Genomic DNA, 27,728 nt, shown 5'->3' with positions numbered 1-27,728 from the left:
ATATCTACAAGAGAAATGGAAAGAGTTTACCATGGTGGAGTGTCTCCCACCTAGTACTTTTATTTATTGTCCTTAAGTTGGACATTTGGTGGGGTCCTTGCTATGGTGGCTTATGCTTGAATCCTTCCTTGAATTCCCACAAATATTTGCATTTCCAATAGCCTCTGGGATCCCAAATTATGCGTACAAGGCCTTTAAGGAAGCTTAAGCAAGTGACAAGGCCCCAAAGTTGATGATTGTCTATGTATATTCTGGGATCCCATACTTTGTTTGTCAACCCCCTTTCTTCTTGATCTCATGCTTCCATTCGAGTGACAAACTTATCGAATTCTCCTTATAACTCCTACTCATCATCCTAGATCCTTTGAGTTGAGCTTCACTCTAACCATGATTCCTAAAATTTGAGATTCTTTCCACTATGCACCTTGATTCTAGTTGCCCACCAATATCCAACTCTTTCTTACTCTCTAACTCATAAATAGTTCTAAGTTGACCATCCGTTTCTAACAATGCATATTGATATGGGCCAAGGAAATTGAAAGATGAAATGATTACCCATTCAACTTGTAATTTGGATGGTGACTTAGCAAGGAAGATATCCAATGGTCTTGACATTACAGGCTCCACTTCCTTTGGCTCCTCCTTGATGACTTCCATCTTTTGACAACTTTCTTCCAACTCTTTCTCATTAATCAAAATATGCATTGGAGGTTGTGCACATTCCTCCTCTACATCGGTTTCACATCTCAAGGAAGAAGCTTCAACAAGATCATCATTGTCACTTGGTGTAGAGTTGTCTTCAATAATGGAACTTCCTTCTTGTTCAACCTCCCCTAGATCTTCTTCAACTTCTTCTTCTTCAACAATCTCTATCCCTTTCACTTGTTGCAAAACACACTCCATTTCTTTGTTCTCAAGTTGAGCTTCTAAAATCTCCCTCATACTCCTCTCTTCGATTGCTTCTCCACAATCATCCATGGACATGTTTTGCTTGTGGCATGAATCCCATGAGTCCAACTTTTGACGGATGGTTGCTTGAAGCCGATCCATTACTTCCTTGAGACAATCCTTTGATTCTTGTTCCACTTCGCTAACATAAGTATGATTATATTGCTCTTGTATTGATGGACATGGATATTCTTCCAAAGAGGATTGTGATGGAAAGGAGAATCCATCATGTAGTTGGAAAGCAGATTCATCAAAGCTTGGAGGTTGGAAGGTGTTTTGATTGTTGGTAGACGGTAGAGGTATATGGGATATGAGCTATAAGAGGGTAGAGGTGAAACCGGTGAGGGCGGTGTTAAGTGTGGTTTGAAGCTTCTTTTGCTCTTGAGCATACTATCAAGTATATCATCTATGAGAGCTTGGTTGGAAAGGTAAAGATGTTGGAGTGGTGGTGGTTCAATGGGTGCTTGTTCATAATCATCACAAGGGTATGCATAGGGGGAATATGGATTAGGATTGTGTGGAGGTAATTGGTGAAAATAGGATGAGGATTGAGAATATGGTAGTTGGAATGATGGTGTTTGAGGACTATGTTGAGAGTATGGTGTATGGAATGATGGTGGTTGGCATAATCATGATAAGGACCATCATAACCATTGGAATGATATGCATCATAAGAGGGGTTGCAATCATAGTAGCTTGGTTGAGGAGGTTGCCACGATGATTGCTCATATGGATGTGGCTCCCTTCTCAAGAATTCTTCTCTCCCATAATGTGAGCCATCATTAAAGTTTTCATTACCTACAATATAATCATAACCATATCCAAAACCACAAGGATGAAAATTCATATGGAAAAGAGGAAATCAGAACAAAAATATAAAAGACGCAAAGACGCAAAAATATCTTGAAGTTAGCTTTCTAACGCCATTGAGAGCACGTCAATTGGATCTCTGTAGCTCAAGATATGCTAGTTTGAATGCACAGAGGTCAGGATTTGACAGCATCTGCTATCCTTTCTTTGCTTCTGAATCAGACTTTGCTAAAACTTGCCAATTTCACCCAAAAATCACCTGAAATCATAATAAAAACACAAAAACTCAAAGTAGCATCAAAAAGATAAATTTTGCACTAAAACCTACTAAAACTTAATAAAATATAACAAAAAACATACTAAAAATGATATGAAAAAGGGTATAAGAAGCTCCGTCATCAACTTCCTGGGTGGATAGAGAATCTGCTCCTATATGCCTCCTTCAAGATATCTTGCTACAAATTCCCAACATTCGACATGCAAATCTTACCCTTGTACCTTCTTATTCTGTCTCTATCCCACGAAACTCCCTATCGATTTCCTTTCTCAATTTCCGGCAACACCTTCTGTAATTCTTGATTGTCATGTTGAGCTTTTAAAATTTTGGCCTTGAAGTCACTAGAGATCTACAGTTGGTTCAGGCATACACTCCCATCATATTCTCCGACACTCAGTCTCAAATCCCCAAACTTGCTCACCAACTCCTCTTCCTTAATCATAATCCAAGCGACTGTCAACGACTTCTGACTCAAGGCATCTGCTACAACGTTTGCCTTTCACAGGTGGTAGCTTAACTCAAAGTTGTAATCTTTCAGCAAATCCATCCACCTCCTTTTTTGCATGTTGAGCTCCTTCTAATCAAAGAGGTATTTCAAACTCTTATGATCAAAGAAAACTTGAAACTTAACCCCATACAAGTAATGCCTCTACACTTTTAAGGCAAACACAATGGCAGCAAGTTCTAAGTCGTGAGTCGGATATTTTACTTTGTGCGGTCTCAACTGTTGTGAAGCATATACCACAACATTGTAGTGTTGCATCAGTATACACCCAGACCCTTCAACGAAGCATCGTAATACGCCTCAAAAGGCTCATTAGGTTCGGGTAATACAAGCACAGGCGCTGTAGTCAGTTTCTACTTCAAGGCCTGAAAGCTCTCCTCACTTTCTGATGTCCATACAAACAGCACATCCTTTCGAGTTAACTTTGTCAAAGGGATTGCAATTTATGAAAAGCCTTTGATAAACCTTGAATAATATCCTACTAAACCTAAGAAGCTTTTGATCTCTGTCACTGATGTAGGTTGTTCCCAGTCTATTACTGCCTCAACCTTAGAAGGATCCACAGATATTCCCTGCTTACTCACTACGTGACCCAAACATTTTACCTCATTCTTCCAGAATTCACATTTAGAAATTTTAGCGTACAACTTCCTCTCTTTCGCTAATTGCATGAACTAATTTGGATATGTGACATATAATCCTATGAGTCTTGGGTAATTAGGGTTTTCGTGGCACTAAACTAGTTTTCTGAACTTAACCCTCTAATCGGAATTAAGTAACCACGAGAGTGGCGGTTAATGAAGGTTAGAGGAGGCTAAGATACTAAGAGATTAGGGTTTAGACACTTATGGTTTGCCATAGAATGAATCATGCATTGTTAAAATAGTTGGTAAGAACTTTTAATCCGAAAAGATAAACATCTCTAAAACCCTAACTATTTTCTCATATTGTTTTTACACCAAACCATTATTTGCTTTCTCTATTTTTTTGGCTTATTGTTAATGCAAATTGCACTTCACCAAACCCTTTTGGGTTCTCCTAACTAAGTCCACCCAGACAACCATTGCTTGCTCAGTTCGATAATCCTCGTGGGATCGACCCTCACTCACCTGAGTTATTACTTGGATGACTCGGTGCACTTGACGGTTAAGTTGTGGGAAATTCGAATTCCCGCACCATAAGGCGCAATTGAAATCGGTCCTACTCTAGCAACCAGCTCAATCGGAAATTTGATTTCTCGAGAGGGAGAAAATTCAATTATGTCTTCAAGGAATACTTTTGGAAATTCATTCACAACTAGAATCTTATTTAAACTTTGCTCCTCGCCTGACACATTTGCAGGTAACAGCATAACACCCTGACATTCACATCCGATGCAGTTTACCACAATGGAATTCAGATAATAACACTTCGCCATAACCGGTCCTTCTGACCCTTCCAGCATAAAATACAATGACATTTCAGGACAGTCAAGCAATATACGATTCTTTGATAACTAATCCAATCCCAAGATGAGATCAAGACCAGTCATCGGTAAACAAATTAAATCATAGACAAAATCTCATTGTTTAACTCCGAACGGAACTTGTGGACAACCTAATCTAGCCACAATAGCTTCAGAGGTAGCATTATGCCCTTTTAAATCATAGGCCAACATAACTATCTTCAATCTTAACTCACTAGACTTCTCAAATGCTATAAATGAGTGTGATGCTCCAGTATCAAATAACGCAATTAAAGTTCTACCAGTCATTTTATAGTTACCTCTTATCAGTGTCTCGGATCCCTTGGCACCCACACCAGATGTAGTGAACACTCGCCCTGGTTGCTGTGCTCTCCCGGCATCAAACCTCTTCTTGTTTGGATAGTTCTAGGACAGATGCCCGGCTCTACCACAATAGTATCATACACCCAGTCCAGCTCTGCACAGAGTGTTCGGATGATATACCTCACATCTCTTACATGTCAAGTTGTTGGCAGGATTCTGAATCTGCTTTCCTTTGCCTCTTCCCTGGTTATTATTATTGTTGAATCTCTAGAAGGTGTTATGGCCCTGATGTGGTTGTGGAACATAGCTTCCTCACTTGAAATTCTGTCCTCTAGGTGTGAAGTTCCTCCCCTGATCTCTCCTAATAAAAGCTCGGTGATCGTTTTTGTTTGACATGGCCTTTCTTGCATAATACTCAGCAACTTGGCATTTGTTTACCAGTTCAGAGAAAACTCTGATCTCCATCGAGCTCATTATACTCAGGATGTCACTCCATAGACCACCTTCATATTTTATGCATTTCCATTCTTTAAAATCCCCCGGAGCACCCAGACAAAGCCTAGAGAATCAACACAATTCCTCAAATTGATTAGTGTACTCTGCCATTGACATAGGACCTTTTTTCAGTTGTAGCAACTCAAGCTCCTTAACCGTCCTTGCTGAGTTCGGGGAATACTTCTTATAAAACTTGGACTAGAATATGGTACACAAAATTGTGATTTACACTTTTCACAACACCGCACAACTAACCAGCAAGTGCACTGGATCGTCCAAGTAATACCTTACGTAAGTAAGGGTCGATCCCACGGAGATTGTCGACTTGAAGCAAGCTATGGTCATCTTGTAAATCTCAGTCAGGCGTATTCAAATGGTTATGAGGTTTTGATAATTAAAAGATAAATAAAACATAAAATAAGATAAAGATACTTATGTAATTCATTGGTGGAAGTTTCAGATAAGTGTTTGGAGATGCTTTGTTGCTTCTGAACCTTTGCTTTTCTATTGTCTTCTTCCAATCATGCGTGCTTCCTTCCATGGCAAGCTGTATGATCCTCTCGGATGAAAAATACCAGGTACGATCTCTGCATGGCTAATCAACTGTCAGATTTCTCATTTCGGATGAAAAATACCAGGTACAGCTACAGCACGGCTAATCATCTGTCGGTTCTTACTAGCGTCGAAATAGGATCCCTCTATCTTTTTGCACACTGTCACTGCGCCCAACATTCACAAGTTTGAAGCTCTTCACAGTCATCCCTTCCCAGATCCTACTCGGAATACCACAGACAAGGTTTAGACTTTCCGGATCTCAGGAATGTTGCGAATTAGTTCTAGCCTATACCACGAAGGTTCTAATCATTCGGACTCGGTTCGTAGATCAGAGACCCAAGAGAATATACTCCAGCTGTCGTCCAATAACTACGTTGAACATCATGTAGAACACTTGTGGTTGTCAGGCACGCAGATCTAGGCTAAGCGAGTAACGAAGATAGTGGGTGATTGTCACGGGTCACCCCTTCATTCTGACTTAATTGAATTAAGTATGAGAGTATATCTTGGAGAAGAAGTAAGCGTGAATTAAAAGAGAAATAATAGTCCTTGTATTAATTCATGAAGAACAGCAGAGCTCCGTACCTTAATCTATGAGGTGTAGAAACTCCACCGTAGAAAATACATAAGAGAAAAAGGTCTAGGCATGGCCTAATGGCCAGCCTCTAAGTCCTAAGATGATGAAGTTCTTCAAAAGATGATCAAAAGATTCCAAAGATGCAAATACAATAGTAAAAAGTGCTATTTATACTAAACTAGTAACTTAGGTTTACAGAAAATGAGTAACTAAGTGCAGATAGTGTAGAAATCCACTTCCGGGGCCCACTTGGTGTGTGCTTGGGCTGAGCATTAAAGCTTTCACATGCATAGACCATTCTTGGAGTTAAACGCTAGCTTGGGTGCCAGTTTGGGCGTTTAACTCCAGTTCTGGTGCCAGTTCTGGTGTTTTACTCCAGAAAAGGGTCTCTCGTGGGCATTTGAACGCTAGTTTGGGCCATCAAATCTCGGGCAAAGTATGAACTATTATACATTGCTGGAAAGCCCAAGATGTAGAATTTCCAACGTAATTAAGAGCGTGCCAATTGGGCATCTGTAGCTCTAGAAAATCCACTTTGAGTGCAGGAGAGTCAGAATCCAACAATATTTGCAGTCCTTTTTCAGCCTCTGAATCAGATTTTTGCTCAGGTCGCTCAATTTCAGCCAAAAAATACCTAAAATCACAGAGAAGCACACAAACTCATAGTAAACTCCAGAAATGTGATTTTTGCATAAAAACTAATAAAAATATAATAAAAAGTAACTAAAACATACTAAAAACTATGTAAAAACAATACCAAAAAGGGTATAAATTATCTGCTCATCACAACACCAAACTTAAATTGTTGCTTGTCCTCAAGCAACTAAAAAAAATAGGATAAAAAGAAGAGAAAATACAATAAAGTCCAAAATTATCAATGAAGATTAGTTTTAATTAGATGAGCGAGGCTAGTAGCTTTTTGCTTTTGAATAGTTTTGGCATCTCACTTTATCCTTTGAAGTGCAGAATGATTGGCATCCATAGGAACTCGGAATTCAGATAGTGTTATTGATTCTCCTAGTTCAGTATGTTGATTCTTGAATAGAGCTACTTTATGAGTCTTGGCCGTGATCCTAAGCATTTTGTTTTCCAGTATTACCACCGGATACATAAATGCCACAGACACATAACTGGGTGAACCTTTTCAGATTGTGACTCAATTTTGCTAGAGTCCCTAGTTAGAGGTGCCCAGAGCTCTTAAGCACACTCTTTTTTGCTTTGGACCATGACTTTAGCCGCTCAGTCTCAAGCCTTTCACTTGACACCTTCACGCCACAAGTACATGGTTAGGGACAGCTTAATTTAGCCGCTTAGGCCAGGATTTTATTCTTTTGGACCCTCCTATCCATTAATGCTCAAAGCCTTGGATCCTTTTTACCCTTGCATTTTGGTTTAAAGGGTTATTGGCTTTTTCTGCTTGCTTTTTCTTTTTCTTTATTTTTTTCACCATTTTTTTTCGCAAGCTTTGTGTTTTTCACTGATTTTTCTTGCTTCAAGAATCAATTTTATGATTTTTCAGATTATCAATAATATTTATCCTTTTTCATTATTTTTTCAAGAGCCAACAATTTTAACATTCATAAACAACAATATCAAAAATATGCACTGTTCAAGCATTCATTCATAAAACAAAAAGTATTGCCACCACATCAAAATAATTAAACTAATTTCAAGATAGAATTTGAAATCCATGTACTTTTTTTTCTTTTTCAGAAAATATTTTTTATTTAAGAAAGGTGAAAGACTCATGGAACATTCATAGCTTTAAGGCATAGACACTAAACACTAATGATCATGTAATAAAGACAAAAACATAGACAAACATAAAGCATAAAAACCGAAAAACAAAAAAAATAAGAACAAGGAAATTAAAGAACGGGTCCACCTTAGTGACGGTGGCTAGTTCTTCCTCTTGAAGATCCTATGGAGTGCTTTAGCTCCTCTATGTCTCTTCTTTGCCTTTGTTGCTCCTCTCTCATGGCCTTTTGGTCCTCTCTGATTTCATGAAGGATGATGGAGTACTCTTGGTGCTCCATTCTTAGTTGCTCCATGTTGGAACTCAAATCTCCTAAAGAGGTGTTGAGTTGCTCCCAATAGTTTTGTGGAGGGAAATGCATTCCTTGAGGCAACTTAGGGATTTCTTGATGAGGAATTTCCTCATGCTCTTTTTGAGGTCTATGAGTGGGCTCTCTTGTTTGCTCCATCCTCTTCTTAGTGATGGGCTTGTGAGATGAATCTCTCCATCTCTCATGACTCGGAGGTGGAAGCAATTACCTTTCCTTTCCTCTTCCTAGAGGTTTCTCCAGCCTTAGGTGCCATTAATGGTTATGGAAAAATAAAAAGCAGAGCTTTTTCCACACCAAACTTAAAAGGTTTGCTCGTCCTCGAGCAAAAGAAGAAAGAAAGGAGGAGAAGAAGAAGAAATGGAGGAGATGGAGGGGTGTGTGGATTCGGCGAAGGGGGTGTAAGTGTTTATGATGTGTGAAATTGAAGGTGGTAAGGAGGGGTATTTATAGGGTAAGAGGGAGAGGGAATTCGTGTAAGAGGAGGTTGGGTTTGGAAGGAAAATGGTTTGAATTTGAATGGTGAGGTAGGTGGGGTTTTATGATGGATAGATGTGAGTGGTGAAGAGATTGTGGGGAAAAGGGTAGGATTTAATAGGTGAATGGTGTTTGGGAAGAGGTGTTGATGTGATTGGTCAAGGGTATTTGGGGAAGAGTGTTATGGAGAGGTGTGAAGAGGTGAGAGAGTGAGTTGGGGTAGGTGGGGAACCTGTGGGGTCCACAGATCCTGAGGTGTCAAGGAATTCTGCTCCCTGCACCTTTCTGGTGTTTAAACGCCCTCTGTGTGCCATTTCTAGCATTTAACGCCAACTCTGCTACCTTTTCTGGTGTTAAACGGCAAGATGATGCCCCTTTCTAGCGTTTAACGCCAGCCAGATACCAGACACCCTTTCTGGCATTAAACGCCAGTCTGTCTGTCAATTCTAGCATTTAACGCCCAGAATGCTGCCAAACTGGGCGTTAAACGCCCATTCTGCTATCCTTACTGGCGTTAAAACGCCAGTAAGCCTGTCCTCCAGGGTGTGTTGTTTTTTATGCTGTTTTTGATTCTGCTTTAATTCTGCAGCTGTTTTTGTGACTCCACATGATCATCTTCCTAAAGAAAATATAACATGACAATGGAAAACAAAATATATAAATATAATTAAATAACATTAGGTTGCCTCCCAATAAGTTCTTCTTTAATGTCAATAGCTTGACAGTGAGCTCTTAGAGAGCTTCACAGAGACTCAGAGCTTAATGGTGGCCTCCCAACACCAAACTTAAAAGTTGAGTGTGGGGGCTCTGTTTGACTCTGTATTGAGAGAAGCTTTCCATGCTTCCTCTCCATGGTTACAGAAGAAGATCCTTGAGCCTTAAACACAAGGTAGTCCTCATTCAATTGAAGGACTAACTCTCCTCTGTCCACATCAATCACAGCTCTTGCTGTGGCTAGGAAGGGTCTTCCAAGGATAATGGATTCATCCTCATCCTTCCCAGTGTCTAGGATTATGAAATCAGCAGGGATGTACAGGTCTTCAACCTTCACTAAGACATCCTCTATAAGTCCATAAGCCTGTTTCCTTGATTTGTCTGCCAATTCTAGTGAGATTCTTGCAGCTTGTACCTCAAAGATCCCTTGTTTCTCTATTACAAAGAGTGGCATGAGGTTTATTCCTGACCCCAGGTCACACAGAGCCTTCTCAAAGGTCATGGTGCCTATGGTACAAGGTATTAAGAACTTTCCGAGATCCGGTTTCTTTTGAGGTAATTTCAGTTGAACCAAAGCATTCAGTTCATTGATGAGCAATGGAGGTTCATCCTCCGAAGTCTCATTACCAAATAACTTGGCATTCAGCTTCATGATTGCTCCAAGATAGAGAGCAACTTGCTCTTCAATAATATCTTCATCCTCTTCAGAGGAAGAATACTCATCAGAGCTCATGAATGGCAACAATAAGTTCAGTGGAATCTCTATGGTCTCTGTATGAGCCTTAGATTCCTTTGGTTCTTCATTAGGGAACTCCTTAGTGGCCAGTAGACGTCCATTGAGGTCTTCCTCACTGGAAATCACTGCCTCTTCCTCCTCTATAGGTTCGGCCATTTTGGATATAGTTTTGGCCTTGCACTCTCTTTTTGGATTCTCTTCTGTATTGCTTGGGAGAGTACTATGAGGGATTTCAGTAACTCTTTTACTCAGCTGATCCACTTGTGCCTCCAAATTTCTGATGGAGGACCTTGTTTCAGTCATAAAACTGAAAGTGGTCTTAGATAGATCAGAGACTATAGTTGCTAAGTCAGAGAGGCTCTGCTTAGAATTCTCTGTCTGTTGCTCAGAAGATGATGGAAAAGGCTTGCTATTGCCAAACCTATTTCTCCCACCATTATTATTATTGAAGCCTTGATTAGGCTTCTGCTGATTCTTCCATGAGAAATTAGTTTGATTCCTCCATGAAGGATTATAGATGTCTCCATAGGATTCTCCCATGTAATTCACCTATTCTATTCCAGGATTCTCAGGGTCATAAGCTTCTCCTTCAGATGAAGCTTCTTTAGTACTGCCGGATGTAGCTTGCATTCCAGTCAGATTCTGAGAAATCATATTGACTTGCTGAGTCAATATTTTATTCTGAGCTAATATGACATTCAGAGTATCAATCTCAAGAACTCCTTTCTTCTGAGTCATCCCATTATTCATAGGATTTCTTTCAGAAGTATACATGAACTGGTTATTTGCAACCATTTCAATGAGTTCCTGGGCTTATGCAGGCATCTTCTTCAGATGAAGAGATCCACCAGTAGAGTTATCCAAGGACATCTTGGATAATTCAGATAGACCATCATAGAATATACACAGGATGCTCCATTCTGAAAGCATGTCAGAAGGACACCTTCTGATCAATTGCTTGTATCTTTCCCAAGCTTCATAGAGGGATTCACCTTCCTTCTGCCTGAAGGTTTGAACTTCCACTCTAAGCTTGTTCAACTTTTGAGGTGGAAAGAATTTGGCCAAGAAAGTATTGACCAACTTTTCCCAAGAGTTCAGGCTTTTTTTAGGTTGTGAGTCCAAACATATCCTAGCTCTGTCTCTTACAGTAAAAGGGAAAAGGATAAGTCTATAGACCTCAAGATTAACCCCATTGGTCTTAACAGTGTCACAGATCTGCAAGAAGTCAGCTAAGAACTGATGAGGATCTTCCAATGAATGTCCATGAAACTTGCAATTTTGCTGCATTAGAGAAACTAATTGAGGCTTAAGCTCAAAGTTGTTTGCTCTAATTGCAGGAATTGAGATGCTTCTTCCATAGAGGTCGGAAGTTAGTGCAGTAAAGTCACCAAGCATCTTCCTGGCATCTCCACCATTGTTGTTATTTTTGGCTGCCATGTCTTCTTCTTTTTCGAAAATTTCTGTAAGGTCCTCTCCAGAGTGTTGTGCTTTAGCTTCTCTTAGCTTCCTCTTCAGAGTCCTTTCAGGTTCCGGATCATCTTCAACAAAAATGTTCTTATCCTTATTCCTACTCATATGAAAAAGAAGAGAACAGAAAAAGAAGAGGAATCCTCTATGTCACAGTATAGAGATTCCTTTATGTGAGTAGAAGAATAGAAGAATGAGGTAGAGAGAGAATAAGAAGAATTCGAGCACAAAGAGAGGGAGAGGGTTCAAATTATGAGTAGAAGAGAAGTGTTAGTAAAAAATATAAAATAAATAGAAAGAGCTGAGAGAGAGAGTTATTTGAATATTAAAAAGAGGGAGAAGAAAAATATTTTGATTTTTATTTAATTAATTAAGTTAGAATTCGAATTTTAAGAAGGAAATAAAATAAAATTAGAATTTAAAACAATTAGTTAATTAAAAAGAATTTTGAAAAAGTGGTTAGTTGTTTTCGAAATTAATGAGAGAGAGAAGTAGTTAGGTGGTTTTAAAAAAGATAAGAAATAGTAAACTTTTTTAAATTAAAACAAACAAATCAAGTGGTTAATTGAAAAAGATTTGAAAATCAATTTTGAAAGGATGAGAAGTTAGAAAAAGATTTGAAATTAAATTTTGAAACAGATATAATTGAAATTTATTTTGAAAAAGATTGAAAAGGAAATTAAAAAGATTTGATTTTTAAAATTAAAGTTGATGACTTGCCTAACAAGAAACTAAAAGATATGATTCTAGAATTTAAAGATGGAACCTTTCTTAACAGGAAAGTCACAAACTTGAAATTTTTGAATCAAAACATTAAATGTTAGCAATGATTTCAAAAATTATGAAATAAAAATTAAGAAAAAGATTTTGAAAATTTATTTTGAAGAATTTTCGAAAAAAAAACATGAAAGAAAAATGAAAAAGATTTGATTTTAAAAAGATTTGAAAAGATAGAATTTTTAATTTGAAATTTTGACTTGACTAACAAGAAATAACTAAAATTAAAAAATTTTGACTAAATCAACCCAAAATTTCGAAATTTATGAGTAAAATAAGGGAAAGATATTATTTTTTATTTTTTTGAATTAATGAAGAAAGAGAAAAACAACAAAATGACACAAGACATAAGAATTTAAGATCAAAACAAATAATGCATGCACGAACACTTTGAATGTCAAGATGAACACCAAGAACACTTTGAAGATCATGATGAACATCAAGAACATATTTTTGAAAATTTTTAAGAAAAGAAAGACATGCAAAACGCCAAACTTAGAAATTTTTAATGTTTAGACACTATGAATTCGAAAATGCACAAGAAAAATAAGAAAAGACACAAAACAAGAAAATTTAAAGATCAAACAAGGAAAATCATCAAGAACAACTTGAAGATCAATGAAGAACACAATGCATATATTTTCGAAAATTAAAGAAAAATTAAAACATGCAATTGACACCAAACTTAAAATTTGACACTAGACTCAAACAAGAAACACAATTTTTTTTTGGTTTTATGATTTTATTAAATTTTTTGTATTTTTCGAAATTATTTTGGAAAAAGAAAATAAAGAAATTCAAAATTTTTAATAAGAATTCCAGGATTCATGCACTGTTAGTCCAAAGCTTCGGTCCAAAAGAATTAGACATTGCCAAATGACCAGCCAAGCTTTTAGCATACAAATACAGACATGTCCTTTCTACAATGGAAAGTGGAAACCTCGGTCCAAAAGATTAGACATGGCTTAACAGCCAACCAGGCTTCAACATATCTCAAGAAGCTCTAGAATTCATTCTTAAAAATTTTTATGAATTTTTCGAAAACACAATTTTTATTTTTATTTTCTTGTATTTTTTTCGAAAATAAAAATAAAAAATAAAAAGCTTAAACATAAAATAAAATTACCCAATCTAAGCAACATGATGAACCGTCAATTGTCCAAACTCGAACAATCCCCGGCAACAGCGCCAAAAACTTGGTGCACGAAATTGTGATTCACACTTTTCACAACTCCGCACAACTAACTAGCAAGTGCATTGGGTCGTCCAAGTAATACCTTACGTGAGTAAGGGTCGATCCCACGGACATTGTCGGCTTGAAGCAAGCTATGGTCATCTTGTAAATCTCAGTCAGGCAGATTCAAATGGTTATGAGGTTTTGATAATTAAAAGATAAATAAAACATAAAATAAGATAAAGATACTTATGTAATTCATTGGTGGGAGTTTCAGATAAGCGTTTGGAGATGCTTTGTTGCTTCTGAACCTCTACTTTTCTATTGTCTTCTTCCAATCATGTGTGCTTCCTTACATGGCAAGCTGTATGATCCTCTCAGATGAAAAATACTAGGTACGATCTCTGGACGGCTAATCAACTGTCGAATTTCTCGTCTCGGATGAAAAATACCAGGTACAGCTACCGCACGGCTAATCATCTGTCGGTTCTCACTAGTGTCGAAATAGGATCTCTCTATTCTTTAGCACACTCTCACTGTGCCCAACATTTGTAAGTTTGAAGCTCTTCACAGTCATCCCTTCCCAAATCCTACTCGGAATACCACAGACAAGGTTTAGACTTTCCGGATCTCAAGAATGCAGCCAATTGGTTCTAGCCTATACCACGAAGGTTCTAATCTTCTGGACTCGGTCCGTAGATCAGAGACCCAAGAGAATATACTCCGGCTGTCATCCAATGACTACATTGAACATCATGTAGACCGCTTGTGGTTGTCAGGCACGCGGATCTTGGCTAAGCGAGTAACGAAGATAGTGGGTAATTGTCACGGGTCACCCCTTCATTCTGACTTAACTGAATTAAGTACGAGAGTATATCTTGGAGAAGAAGTAAGCATGAATTGAAAGAGAAACAATAGTACTTGTATTAATTCATGAAGAACAGCAGAGCTCCGCACCTTAATCTATGAGGTATAGAAACTCCACCGTAGAAAATACATAAGAGAAAAAGGTCTAGGTATGGCCGAATGGCCAGCCTCCAAGTCCTAAGATGATGAAGTTCATCAAAAGATTCCAAAGATGCGAATACAATAGTAAAAAGTGCTATTTATACTAAACTAGTAACTTAGGTTTACAGAAAATGAGTAACTAAGTGCAGATAGTGTAGAAATCCACTTCCGGGGCCCACTTGGTGTGTGCTTGGGCTGAGCATTGAAGCTTTCACATGAGTAGGCCATTCTTGGAGTTAAACGCCAGCTTGGGTGCCAGTTTGGGCGTTTAACTCCAGTTCTGGTGCCAGTTCTGGCGTTTTACTCCAGAAAAGGGTCTCTAATGGGCATTTGAACGCTAGTTTGGGCCATCAAATATCGAGCAAATATGGACTATTATACATTTCTGGAAAGCCAAAGATGTCTACTTTCCAATGCAATTGAGAGCACGCCAATTGGGCTTCTGTAGCTCCAGAGAATCCACTTCGAGTGCAGGAGGGTCAGAATCCAATAGCATCTGCAGTCCTTTTTCAGCCTCTGAATAAGATTTTTGCTCAGGTCCCTCAATTTCAGCCAAAAAATACCTAAAATCATAGAAAAACACACAAACTCATAGTAAAGTCTAGAAATGTGATTTTTGCATAAAAAATAATAAAATATAATAAAAAGTAACTAAAACATAGTAAAAACTATGTAAAAACAATGCCAAAAAGGGTATAAATTATCCACTCTTGAGAATACATCCCAAGGAATTGCAATATTATCTCACTACAGAAGGCATCGGGTCCCCTACCACTAATACTGAGCTTCACCCATCAGTTGATAAGTAGCAAACTCAACACACTGATCTTCAGGCACTTATTGCGCACGCGAAGCTTTGTCCATTGCATGAAACCAGTTATCAGCCTCTGTGGGATTTGTAGTTCCTCTAAAGGTTGGTGGGTTTATCTTTAGAAAAGTTGCTCAGGTCATCGGACCATTTCCATCGTTACCCCCGTTTCCGTTATTAATTTGCTGACCAAGGGCATTAGTCGTTGCCTGCATGGGATTATTCATAGTGGTTTCAGGTTTTGCATTAATATTTCGACCTCTGCCTCGAACGCATTCACATCCAAAAGTCATCATTTGGTTTCTTTTCACACTAAACAAGTGATATTAAGGTGATCAGTCTTAATATCTCAAGTCTAATGCTTCAAAGCTGCAAATGCATGCTCATAAATAAAAAAGACACATATATCAAATAGATATCCTAATTAGCATATACATATACCTAGAGTATGCCCAAAAGCATAGTTAGTCCGTCCCTCAGGCTTTACAGGAACGAACTGCTCTGATACCATAATGTAACACCCTACCACATAGAGCCTTACGCTTAAGTCATAAAGAAGAGGTGGCGAGCTATTATGACCTCTAAAAATAAAATACGTACATAAATATAGTTGAAAGAAATCATATCTAAGAGCCTTGAAGAATAAGCTAAAGAAAAATGAAAATAGAAAAATCGTGTCACACTTGCATGGATAATCGTAGAATGGATAGGTAAGATCAAAGAAGGCTATAAACATAATATACAGATTGGAGTTCCAAAATACAGATATCAAGCTCCTGACTCGACCTACGAAGCTAAAGTCGGCCAGAGTATATATATATATATATATATATATATATATATACAACCCAAAATATAACTTAAACTATAGAATAAACACCTATTTCTCCAAGTCAACCTCTAGGATGGACAAAATAATATACATGTGGAGATTCTATATACATATATACAAAACTTAAAACAAAACTTAACAACCCAAAAATCAGTTCTTCGCTTGTAAGGAAGGTCTACAGACGCTCAACGAGGTGCCTCTCGACCTGCATCTGAAAAAACAACAGAAATATGTATGGAATGAGAACTGGGGGTTCTCAACATGGTAAAGGTGCCCGCATAGTTAATATAAAAGGTCCCGGGAAAGCCAGAGGCACTCCTAGAACTCCGACACTCAGATTTTAGCTTAAAGATCCAACTAAACCAGAAATTAGGTAAGTTATCTAAAGTATTCAAGTTCTAAATCTAACTTTAACTTAACACTTCATTTTCTGTCTCCTCCAATCCTCCGAATCATCGATGGAACAACCCTCCTCCCTCACACCTCCACCAATAGGGGTCTCTCAAAAAACATACACATACAATTCAAGCAAGGAAAACACAGATAGAGGTGCAATTACAACAAGTAGAATAAGTAGCAGATAAGCAGAGATAACGAATTAAGCAAACTAAAACAATGCATACTCAAGCAAAACACTTCAAATCAAAACTCCATTTTTTATAGAAATTTTGGCAGTATTTGCTCTAAAACTTGAATTTCTGCTACCCCTCAAGGGTCTCAACCACCAAACCAAACACCTCTCAATAATTCAAATGATTTCTAGCATCAAATCATTTCAAAATCAAACCACTTCCAATTTTAAATGTTTACAAAATTAAACCACACATTTCTCAACCAATCCGTTCAATTCAATTTTACAAACCCTCCATCAACCCTCAACACATCAATAATCATCATTATTTTATACTTATTAAAGTCATATTCCAACACATAAAAATTCATTCATCCTTTATAGACAATCCATCAATAATTCATTTCAAAATCAAACCACTTCCAATATTAAATGTTTACAAAATCAAACCTCACATTTCTCAACCAATCCGTTTAATTCAATTTTACAAACCCTCCATCAACCTTCAACACATCAATAATCAACATTATTTTATACTCATTAAAGTCATATTCCAACACATAAAAATTCATTCATCCTTTATAGACAATCCATCAATAATTCATTCAGTTCATTCCTATCTTGAGGTCTTCTAGCCTAATTTTTCATGTGATATTAAACATTAACTACGAGAAACCAAAATTATATCTTGGCCGATTCCCCCCAAAACTTGGAACACCTCAAAAACCTCTCCTTTCACAAGCTCCAAGGTTCCAAACGTCAATTTCTCAAGTTTAATCACCCAGATTTCTTTCCAAACTGCCCCATTGAACTCCAAATCAACAAGAACACAATCTAATTCACACAATATCATTATAATCATCATAGGATTCACTGATTCAATAATTCACAAGGCTCCTTACCTTACCCATGGATCAATTGGACAAAACCCATTGATTATCTACTGTTAGAGTTCACCTAAACCATCAAAATCATTCAATTCCTCATTACCTAAACTCTAAAATCACAAAATTGAGGAGAGGGATAACTGGGAGAGAAATTCAAATTTCTTACCACTTTTTTTAGATAAATATGAAGAGAATTTCGAGACAAACACGTGACCGCTAACGGCTCGTCAATCAGAGCTCTGGATTAAAAGTTACGTAGAATTGAAATGTTTGATGAGGGTTTGGGTTGTTTTTTTGCTAATCTTCTCTTCTCAAAGAGGGTTTATAGGAAATAATGAAGAAGATGGCTCCTTTTAGTGTTTTTATAGGTTGGGCCTTGGGCCCGGTTCAACCAGTTTAGCTCGTAGAGTAACACCTTACTTTTAGTACGATAATGACGTACTTCTGGTGACCAGCTTCCATAGAGCTTCCCTGTCACGTTTCTCTTCTCTCTGGTCTGGCTCCTTGGTGTCATTAGTGGCAACAAAATTCCCATCGAGTGGCAAATTTAAAGGCTTTGCAACGGGCGTGACTGCGATGGCTAGGGTTCCACATCGACGGTAGTGTAGTGGCGGTGTGGGACGGGTGGTATGCAAAATCGTGATCGTTCATTCCTTGGTAACGGTGCTAAAAACTTAATATGCACGTTCATAATCTTAGTTCTTTATCACAACTTTGCACAACTAACCAGCAAGTGCACTGGGTCGTCCAAGTAATAAACCTTACGTGAGTAAGGGTCGATCCCACGGAGATTGTCGGCTTGAAGCAAGCTATGGTCACCTTGTAAATCTCAGTCAGGTGGATTCAAATGGTTATAGAGTTTTGATAATTAAAAGATAAATAAAATATAAAATAAAGATAGAGATACTTATGTAATTCATTGGTGAGAATTTCAGATAAGCGTATGGAGTTGCTTTGTTCCTTCTGAATCTCCGCTTTCCTACTGCTTTCATCCAATCATTCATACTCCTTTCCATGGCAAGTTGTATGTAGGGCATCACCGTTGTCAATGGCTACTTCCCGTCCTCTCAGTGAAAATGGTCCAAGATGCACTGTCATCGCACGGCTAATCATCTGTCGGTTCTCGATCATACTGGAATAGGATTCAATAATCCTTTTACGTCTGTCACTACGCCCAGCACTCGCGAGTTTGAAGCTCGTCACAGTCATCCCTTCCCAGATCCTACTCGGAATACCACAGACAAGGTTTAGACTTTCCGGATCTCAAGAATGGCCGCCAATAGTTCTAGCCTATACCACGAAGACTCTGATCGTGAATCAGGAGGTTAAGAGATATGCATTCAAGCTTGTTTGCATGTAGAACGGAAGTGTTTGTCAGGCACGCGTTCATAAGTAAGAATGGTGATGAGCGTCACATAATCATCACATTCATCATGTTCTTGTGTGCGAATGAATATCTTAGAGAAGAAATAGGCTTGAGTTGAATAGAAAAACAATAGTAGTTTGCATTAATTCATGAGGAACAACAGAGCTCCACACCTTAATCTATGGTGTGTATAAACTCTATCGTTGAAAATACATAAGTGATAATAGGGTAGACATGGCCAAGTGGCCAGCCTCCCATGGAGGTCTAGAGATCTCAAAATGATCCAAAGATGTAAATACAATAGTAAAAAGTTCTATTTATACTACACTAGTTACTAGAGTTACAGAAATGAGTAAATGATGCAGAAATCCACTTCCGGGCCCACTTGGTGTGTGCTTGGGCTGAGCATTGAAGCTTTCACATGTAGAGATCTTCCGTGGAGTTAAACGCCAGTTTGTAACCTGTTCTGGCGTTTAATTCTGCTTTGCAACCTGTTTCTGGCATTTAACTCCAGAATAGGGCAGAGAGCTGGCGTTGAACGCCAGTTTGTGTCATCTAAACTCGAGCAAGGTATGGACTATTATATATTTCTGGGAAGCCCTGGATGTCTACTTTTCAACGCAATTGAGAGCGCGCCATTTGGACTCCTATAGCTCTAGAAAATCCACTTTGAATGCAGGGAGGTCAGAATCCAACAGCATCTGCAGTCCTTCTTCAACCTCTGAATCTGATTTTTGCTCAACTCCCTCAATTTCAGCCAGAAAATACCTGAAATCACAAAAAAACACACAAACACATAGTAAAGTCTAGAAATGTAATTTTTATTTAAAAACTAATAAAAATATACTAAAAACTAACTAAATCATACTAAAAACTATACAAAAACAATGCCAAAAAGTGTATAAATTCCGCTCATCACAACACCAAACTTAAATTGTTGCTTGTCCCCAAGCAACTGAAAATCAAATAGGATAAAAAGAAGAGAATATACTATAAATTCCAAAATATCAATGAAACTTAGCTCCAATCAGATGAGCGGGACTAGTAGCTTTTTGCCTCTTGAATAGTTTTGGCATCTCACTTTATCCATTGAAGTTCAGAATGATTGGCGTCTATAGGAACTTAGAATTTAGATAGTGTTATTGATTCTCCTAGTTCAGTATGTTGATTCTTGAACACAGCTACTTTATGAGTCTTGGCCGTGGCCCTAAGCACTTTGTTTTCCAGTATTACCACCGGATACATAAATGCCACAGACACATAAACTGGGTGAACCTTTTCAGATTGTGACTCAGCTTTGCTAAAGTCCCCAATTAGAGGTTTCCAGGGTTCTTAAGCACACTCTTTTTTTGCTTTGGACCTTGACTTTAACCGCTCAGTCTCAAGTTTTCACTTGACACCTTCACGCCACAAGCACATGGTTAGGGACAGCTTGGTTTAGCCGCTAAGGCCAGGATTTTATTCCTTTAGGCCCTCCTATCCACTAATTCTCAAAGCCTTGGATCCTTTTTACCCTTGTCTTTTAGTTTTAAGGGCTATTGGCTTTTTGCTCTTGCCTTTTGGTTTTAAGAGCTTTTGGCATTTTTTTCTCTTTTTTTTTTTTTCACAAGCTTTTGTATTCACTGCTTTTTCTTGCTTCAATAATCAATTTTATGATTTTTTAGATTATCAATAACATTTCTCCTTTTTTATCATTCTCTCAAGAGCCAACATATTTAACATTCATAAACCACAATATCAAAAGACATATGCACTGTTCAAGCATTCATTCAGAAAACAAAAAGTATTGTCACCACATCAAAATAATTAAACTAGTTTCAAGGATAAATTCGAAACCATGTACTTCTTGTTCTTTTGTAATTAAAACAGTTTTCATTTAAGAGAGGTAATGGATTCATAGGACATTCATAGCTTTAAGACATAGACATTTAAACACTAATGATCATATAGTAAAGACACAAACATAAATAAAACATAAAGCATAGTAAACAAAAAACAGGAAAATAAGAACAAGGAGATTGAGGAACGGGTCCACCTTAGTGAGGGTGGCATCTTCCTCTTCTTGAAGAACCAATGGTGCTCTTGAGCTCCTCTATGTCTCTTCCTTGTCTTTGTTGCTCCAATAGTTGTGGGGAGGAAAATGTATCCCTTGAGGCATCTCAGGGATGAGGGAATTCCTCATGCTCTTGTTGAGGTCCATGAGTGGGCTCTCTTGATGTGTAGTCAAATGCTCTACTACTGAGCTATGGACCCTTGAGATGAATCTCTCCATCTTCCATGACTCAGAGGTGGAAGCAATTGCCTTCCCTTTCCTCTTTCTTGAGGTTTCTCTGGCCTTAGGTGCCATTAATGGTTATGAAAAAACAAAAAGCTATGCTTTTACCACACCAAACTTAAAATGTTTGCTCGTCCCCGAGCAAAAAAAGAAAGAAGGGGGTAGATGGGGATCCTGTGGGGTCCACAGATCAAAAGGGGTCAAGGACTTAGCATCCCTCCTCCAGTCAAGCGTGCAAAACACCCTTAGAATGCATGTCTGGCGTTAAACGCCAGCTTGCTGCTTGTTTCTGGCGTTTAACACCACTTCCATGCTTCTTTCTGGCATTAAACGCCAGTTTGATGCTTCTTATTGGCGTTTAAACGCCAGTAAGTTCTTCCTCCAGGGTGAGCTATTTTTAATGCTGTTTTTCATTCTCTTTTTGATTTTTCAGTAGTTTTTTGTGACTCCACATGATCATCAACCTAAAAAAAATATAAAATAACAATAGAAAATAAATAGATATAATTAAATAACATTGGGTTGCCTCCCAACAAGCGCTTCTTTAATGTCAATAGCTTGACAGTGAGCTCTCATGGAGCCTCACAGATGTTCAGAGTATTGTTGGGACCTCCCAACACCAAACTTAGAGTTTGAATGTGGGGGTTCAACACCAAACTTAGAGTTTGAGTGTAGGGGCTTTGGTTGACTCTGTAGTGAGAGAAGCTTTTCATGCTTCCTCTCCATGGTTACAGAAGGAGAACCTTGAGTTTTAAATACAAGGTAGTCCTCATTCAGTTGAAGGACCAACTCTCCTCTGTCCACATCAATCACAGCTTTTGCTGTGGCTAGGAAGGGTCTTCCAAGGATGATGGATTCATCCTCATCCTTCCCAGTGTCTAGGATTATGAAATCAGCAGGGATGTAAAGGCCTCCAACCTTTACCAACACGTCCTCTACTAGTCCATAAGCCTGTTTCATGGATTTGTCTGCCATTTCTAATGAGAATTTAGCAGCCTGTACCTCAAAGATTCCTAGTTTCTCCATTACAGAGAGTGGCATTAAGTTTATGCCTGACCCCAGGTCACACAGAGCCTTCTCAAAGATCATGGTGCCTATGTTACATGGAATTAGGAATTTATCAGGATCCTATTTCTTTTGAGGTAGAGTTTGCTGAACCAAGGCATTTAGTTCCTTGATGAGCAATGGAGGTTCATCCTCCCAAGTCTCATGACCAAATAATTTGGCATTTAGCTTCATGATTGCTCCTAAATATTGAGCAACTTGCTCTTCAGCAATGTCTTCATCTTCTTCAGAAGATGAATAGTCATCAGAGCTCATGAATGGTAAAATGAGGTTCAATGGAATCTCTATGGTCTCTAGATGAGCCTCAGATTCCTTTGGTTCCTCAAAGGGAAACTCCTTATTGGTCACTGAGCATCCTAGGAGGTCTTCCTCACTAGGATTCACATCCTCCTCCTCCTCACCAAGGAAGGTAATGGCCTTGCACTCTCTTTTTGGATTCTCTTCTATATTGCTTGGGAGAGTACTAGTAGGAGTTTCAGTGACTCTTGTACTCAGCTGGCCCACTTGTGCCTCCAAATTTCTAATGGAGGACCTTGTTTCATTCATGAAACTTAGAGTGGCCTTAGATAGATCAGAGACTATATTTGCTAAGCTAGATGGATTCTGCTCAGAATTCTCTGTCTGTTGCTGAGTGGATAATGGAAAAGGCTTGCTATTGCTAAACCTGTTTCTTCCACCATTATTAAAGCCTTGTTGAGGCTTTTGTTGATCCTTCTATGAGAAATTTGGATGATTTCTCCATGAGAGATTATAGGTATTTCCATAGGGTTCCCTATGTAATTCACCTCTGCTATTGTAGGGTTCTCAGGATTATAAGCTTCTTCTTCAGAAGATGCCTCTTGAGTACTGTTGGAAGCAGCTTGCAATCCATTCAGACTCTGAGAAATCATATTGACTTGCTGAATCAATATTTTATTCTGAGCCAATATGGCATTCAGAGTATCAATTTCAAGAACTCCCTTCCTCTGAGGCGTCCCATTACTCACAGGATTCCTTTCAGAAGTGTACATGAACTGGTTATTTGCAACCATGTCAATGAGTTCTTGAGCTTCTGCAGGCGTTTTCTTTAGGTGAATGGATCCACATGCAGAATGGTCCAATGACATCTTTGATAACTCAGATAGACCATCATAGAATATATCCAAGATGGTCCATTCTGAAAGCATGTCAGAAGGACACTTTTTGGTCAGTTGCTTGTATCTCTCCCAAGCTTCATAGAGGGATTCACCTTCTTTCTGTTTAAAGGTTTGAACATCCACTCTAAGCTTGCTAAGCTTTTGAGGAGGAAAGAACTTGGCTAAGAAAGTCGTGACCAGCTTATCCCAAGAGTTCAGGCTATCTTTAGGTTGAGAGTCTAACCATACTCTAGCTCTGTCTCTTACAGCAAACGGGAAAAGCATAAACCTGTAGACCTCGGAGTCAACCCCATTGGTCTTAACAGTATCATAGATCTGCAAGAATTCAGTTAAGAACTGAAAAGGATCTTCTGATGGAAGTCCATAAAACTTGCAGTTCTGTTGCATCAGAGAAACTAATTGAGGCTTTAGCTCAAAATTGTTTGCTCCAATGGCAGGGATTGAGATGCTTCTTCCATGTAAATTGGAATTTGGTGCAGTAAAGTCATCAAGCATCTTCCTTGCACCTCCACCATTGTTATTGGTTTCGGCCATCTCAACTTCTTTTTCAAAAATTTCAGTAAAGTCCTCTTCAGAGTGTTGTATTTTAGCTTCTCTTAGCTTCCTCTTCAGAGTCCTTTCAGGTTCCGGATCAGCTTCAACAAGAATGTTCTTATCCTTGCTCCTGCTCATGTGAAAAAGAAGAGAACAGAAAAGAAGAGGAATCCTCTATGTCACAGTATAGAGATTCATTTATGTGAGTAGAAGAAGAAAAGAAATTTGAACACAGAAACAGGGAGAGGGTTCGAATTTTTAAGAAGAAGAGAAGTGTTAGTAGATAAGTAAATAATTAGAAGGAGATAAGAGAGGGAATTTTCGAAAATAATTGAAAAGAAAAGAAAAATATTTTTGTTTTTAATTTAAAATTAAAATTAAAATTCGAAAATTTTAAAAAAAAGAAAAATTAAATTAAATTAAAAGTTAAAACAATTAGTTAATTAAAAAGGAATTTTGAAAAAGAGGAAGGTGATTTTCGAAAATTAGAGAGAGAATTAGTTTGGTAGTTTTGAAGAAGATATGATTGAAATAGTAAACTTTTAAAATCAAACAAAAAGTCAAGTAGTTAATTGAAAAAGATTTGAAAATCAATTTTTGAAAAGATAAGAAGTTAGAAAAGAAGTTAGAAAAGATTTTGAAATTGATTTTGAAAAAGATGTGATTGAAACTTATTTTGAAAAAGATTTGAAAAAGAAATTTAAAAAGATTTGATTTTGAAAATTAAAGTTGATTACTTGACTAACAAGAAACAAAAAGATATGATTTAAAATTTAAAGATTGAACCTTTCTTAAGAGGCAAGTAAAAAACTTTAAAATGTTTGAATCAATCACATTAATTGTTAGCATTAATTTCGAAAATATGAAATAGAAATAAGAAAAAGATTTTGAAAATCAGAATTTAAAATTTTCGAAAATATGAAAGAAAAAATGAAAAAGATTTGATTTTTGAAAAAGATTTGAAAAAGATAGAATTTTTAAATTGAAAATTTGATTTGACTCATAAGAAACAACTAGATTTTAAAAAAAAATTTTGAAAAAGTCAACTCAAATTTTTGAATTTTATGAGAAGAAAAAGGGAAAGATAGTTTTTTGATTTTTGAATTTTTAATGAAGAAAGAGAAAAACAACAAAAAGACTCAAAACATGAAAATTCAATATCGAAACACATGATGCTTGCAAGAACACTTTAAATGTCAAGATGAACACCAAGAACACTTTGAATGTCAAGATGAACACCAAGAACTTATTTTTGAAAATTTTTAAGAAAAGAAAAACATGCAAGACACCAAACATAGAAATTTTCAAATTTTAGACCCTAACAAATTGAAAATTCATATGAGAAACAAGAAAAGACACAAAACATAAAAATGCAAAGATCAAACAAAGCAAATTATCAAGAACAATTTGAATATCAATGAAGAACATTTGATGAATTTTTGAAAATTAAAGGGAATTTAAAACACATGCAATTGACACCAAACTTAAAAATTGACACTAGATTCAAACAAGAAACACAAAATATTTTTGGTTTTTTTCGAAAATTATTTTGGGAAAAATGGAAAAGAAGAAAAATTTTTTTGTATTTTTTGAAAATAAGAAATAAAAAGCTTAAAAATAAAATAAAATTACCTAATCTGAGCAACAAGATGAACCGTCAGTTGTCCAATCTCGAACAATCCCAGCAACAGCGCTAAAAACATGGTATGCAAAATTGTGATCGTTCATTCCTTGGTAACGGCGCTAAAAACTTAATACGCACGTTCATAATCTTAGTTCTTTGTCACAACTTCGCACAACTAACCAGCAAGTGCACTGGGTCGTCCAAGTAATAAACCTTACGTGAGTAAGGGTCGATCCCACGGAGATTGTCGGCTTGAAGCAAGCTATGGTCACCTTGTAAATCTCAGTCAGGCGGATTCAAATGGTTATAGAGTTTTGATAATTAAAAGATAAATAAAATATAAAATAAAGATAGAGATACTTATGTAATTCATTGGTGAGAATTTCAGATAAGCGTATGGAGTTGCTTTGTTCCTTCTGAATCTCCGCTTTCCTACTGCTTTCATCCAATCCTTCATACTCCTTTCCATGGCAAGCTGTATGTAGGACATCACTGTTGTCAATGGCTACTTCCCATCCTCTCAGTGAAAATGGTCTAAGATGCTATGTCACTGCACGGCTACTCATCTGTCGGTTCTCGATCATACTGGAATAGGATTCAGTAATCCTTTTGCGTCTATCACTACGCCCAGCACTCACGAGTTTGAAGCTCGTCACAGTTATCCCTTCCCAGATCCTACTCGGAATACCACAGACAAGGTTTAGACTTTCCGTATCTCAAGAATGGCCGCCAATAGTTCTAGCCTATACCACGAAGACTCTGATCGTGAATCAGGAGGCTAAGAGATATGCATCCAAGCTTGTTTGCATGTAGAACGGAAGTGTTTGTCAGGCACGCGTTCATAAGTGAGAATGGTGATGAGCATCACATAATCATCACATTCATCATGTTCTTGTGTGTGAATGAATATCTTAGAGAAGAAATAGGCTTGAGTTGAATAGAAAAACAATAGTACTTTGCATTAATTCATGAGGAACAGCAGAGCACCACACCTTAATCTATGGTGTGTAGAAACTCTACCATTGAAAATACATAAGTGATAATAGGGGTAGACATGGCTGATTGGCCAGCCATCCATCGAGGTCAAGAGATCTCAAAATGATCCAAAGACGTAAATACAATAGTAAAAATTTCTATTTATACTAAACTAGTTACTAGAGTTACAGAAATGAGTAAATAATGCAGAAATCCACTTTCGGGCCCAATTGGTGTGTGCTTGGGCTGAGCATTGAAGCTTTCACGTGTAGAGGTCTTCATTGGAGTTAAACACCAGTTTGTAACCTGTTTCTGGCATTTAACTCTGCTTTGCAACCTGTTTCTGGCGTTTAACTCCAAAATAGGGCAGAGAGCTGGCGTTGAACGCCAGTTTGTGTCATCTAAACTCGAGCAAAGTATGGACTATTATATATTGCTGGAAAGCCCTGAATGTCTACCTTTCAACGCAATTGAGAGCGCACCATTTGGACTCTTGTAGCTCTAGAAAATCCACTTTGAATGCAGGGAGGTCAGAATCCAACAGCATCTGCAGTCCTTCTTCAACCTCTGAATCTGATTTTTGCTCAAGTCCCTCAATTTCAGCCAGAAAATACCTGAAATCACAGAAAAATACACAAACTCATAGTAAAGTCCAGAAATGTTATTTTTATTTAAAAACTAATAAAAATATACTAAAAACTAACTAAATCATACTAAAAACTATAAAAAAACAATGCCAAAAAGCGTATAAATTATCCGTTCATCAACGGGTCCTCTTCTTCACGTCTTCTCTCTCTCTGCTCTTCGTCGATGCCGATGTCGACGCGTAGGATTGCGGCTCTAAGTCAGATCGACTATGACGCGTGTGACAGGCTCCTCGGTGGTAAGGCGAGACGGTGTCCCTTCCTCTCGACCTTGGCTCGTGTCACATTATCCTCTTCTTCTCTTCTCTGTGACGGCGTTGATGTTGACGGTGGTGGAATGGGCTCATCGTGCACTGCATGATGACGAGCTGGACGGCCGTTTGACGGTGATGTGACGCGGTGCAGCTCCGTTCATAGTGTGTGGGTGTGTCACGGAAGTTGTGTGGGCTGATTGGGTGTGGTGTTATGTCTGTGTGTGTGTGTGTGCCGCGATGAGGGTGAGGGAAAGGGTGTAAGGGGGTGGCGGTTGAAGGAGCTAAGGTTAGGTTTAGGACAAAATTAGGGTTTTTGATTTGGAAATTTAGGGTTAGGGTTAAATTTTTATAAAGGAATAAGGATAGAGTAGATATTTTGATAAAATTGAAGGGTAAAATAATAATT

General features: G+C 37.8%; 2 non-coding genes across 2 annotated transcripts; both read left to right on the top strand.

Moving 5' to 3' along the window:
• The first annotated feature begins 10,849 nt into the window (after positions 1 to 10,849).
• Positions 10,850 to 10,957, top strand: LOC112746302 (small nucleolar RNA R71). The gene has a single exon (XR_003174193.1). It is a non-coding gene; the product is annotated as a small nucleolar RNA R71 (small nucleolar RNA).
• A 12,358-nt stretch (positions 10,958 to 23,315) lies between these two features.
• LOC112746684 (small nucleolar RNA R71) lies at positions 23,316 to 23,423 on the top strand. Its single transcript, XR_003174554.1, has one exon. It is a non-coding gene; the product is annotated as a small nucleolar RNA R71 (small nucleolar RNA).
• Positions 23,424 to 27,728: the final 4,305 nt, after the last annotated feature.

This window comes from Arachis hypogaea, chromosome 14 (genome assembly GCF_003086295.3).
Source record: "Arachis hypogaea cultivar Tifrunner chromosome 14, arahy.Tifrunner.gnm2.J5K5, whole genome shotgun sequence".
In the NCBI taxonomy this organism is placed as follows: Eukaryota; Viridiplantae; Streptophyta; class Magnoliopsida; order Fabales; family Fabaceae; genus Arachis; species Arachis hypogaea.
Note: the sequence above shows the minus strand (reverse complement) of the source record. Positions and strands in the feature narration are given on the sequence as shown.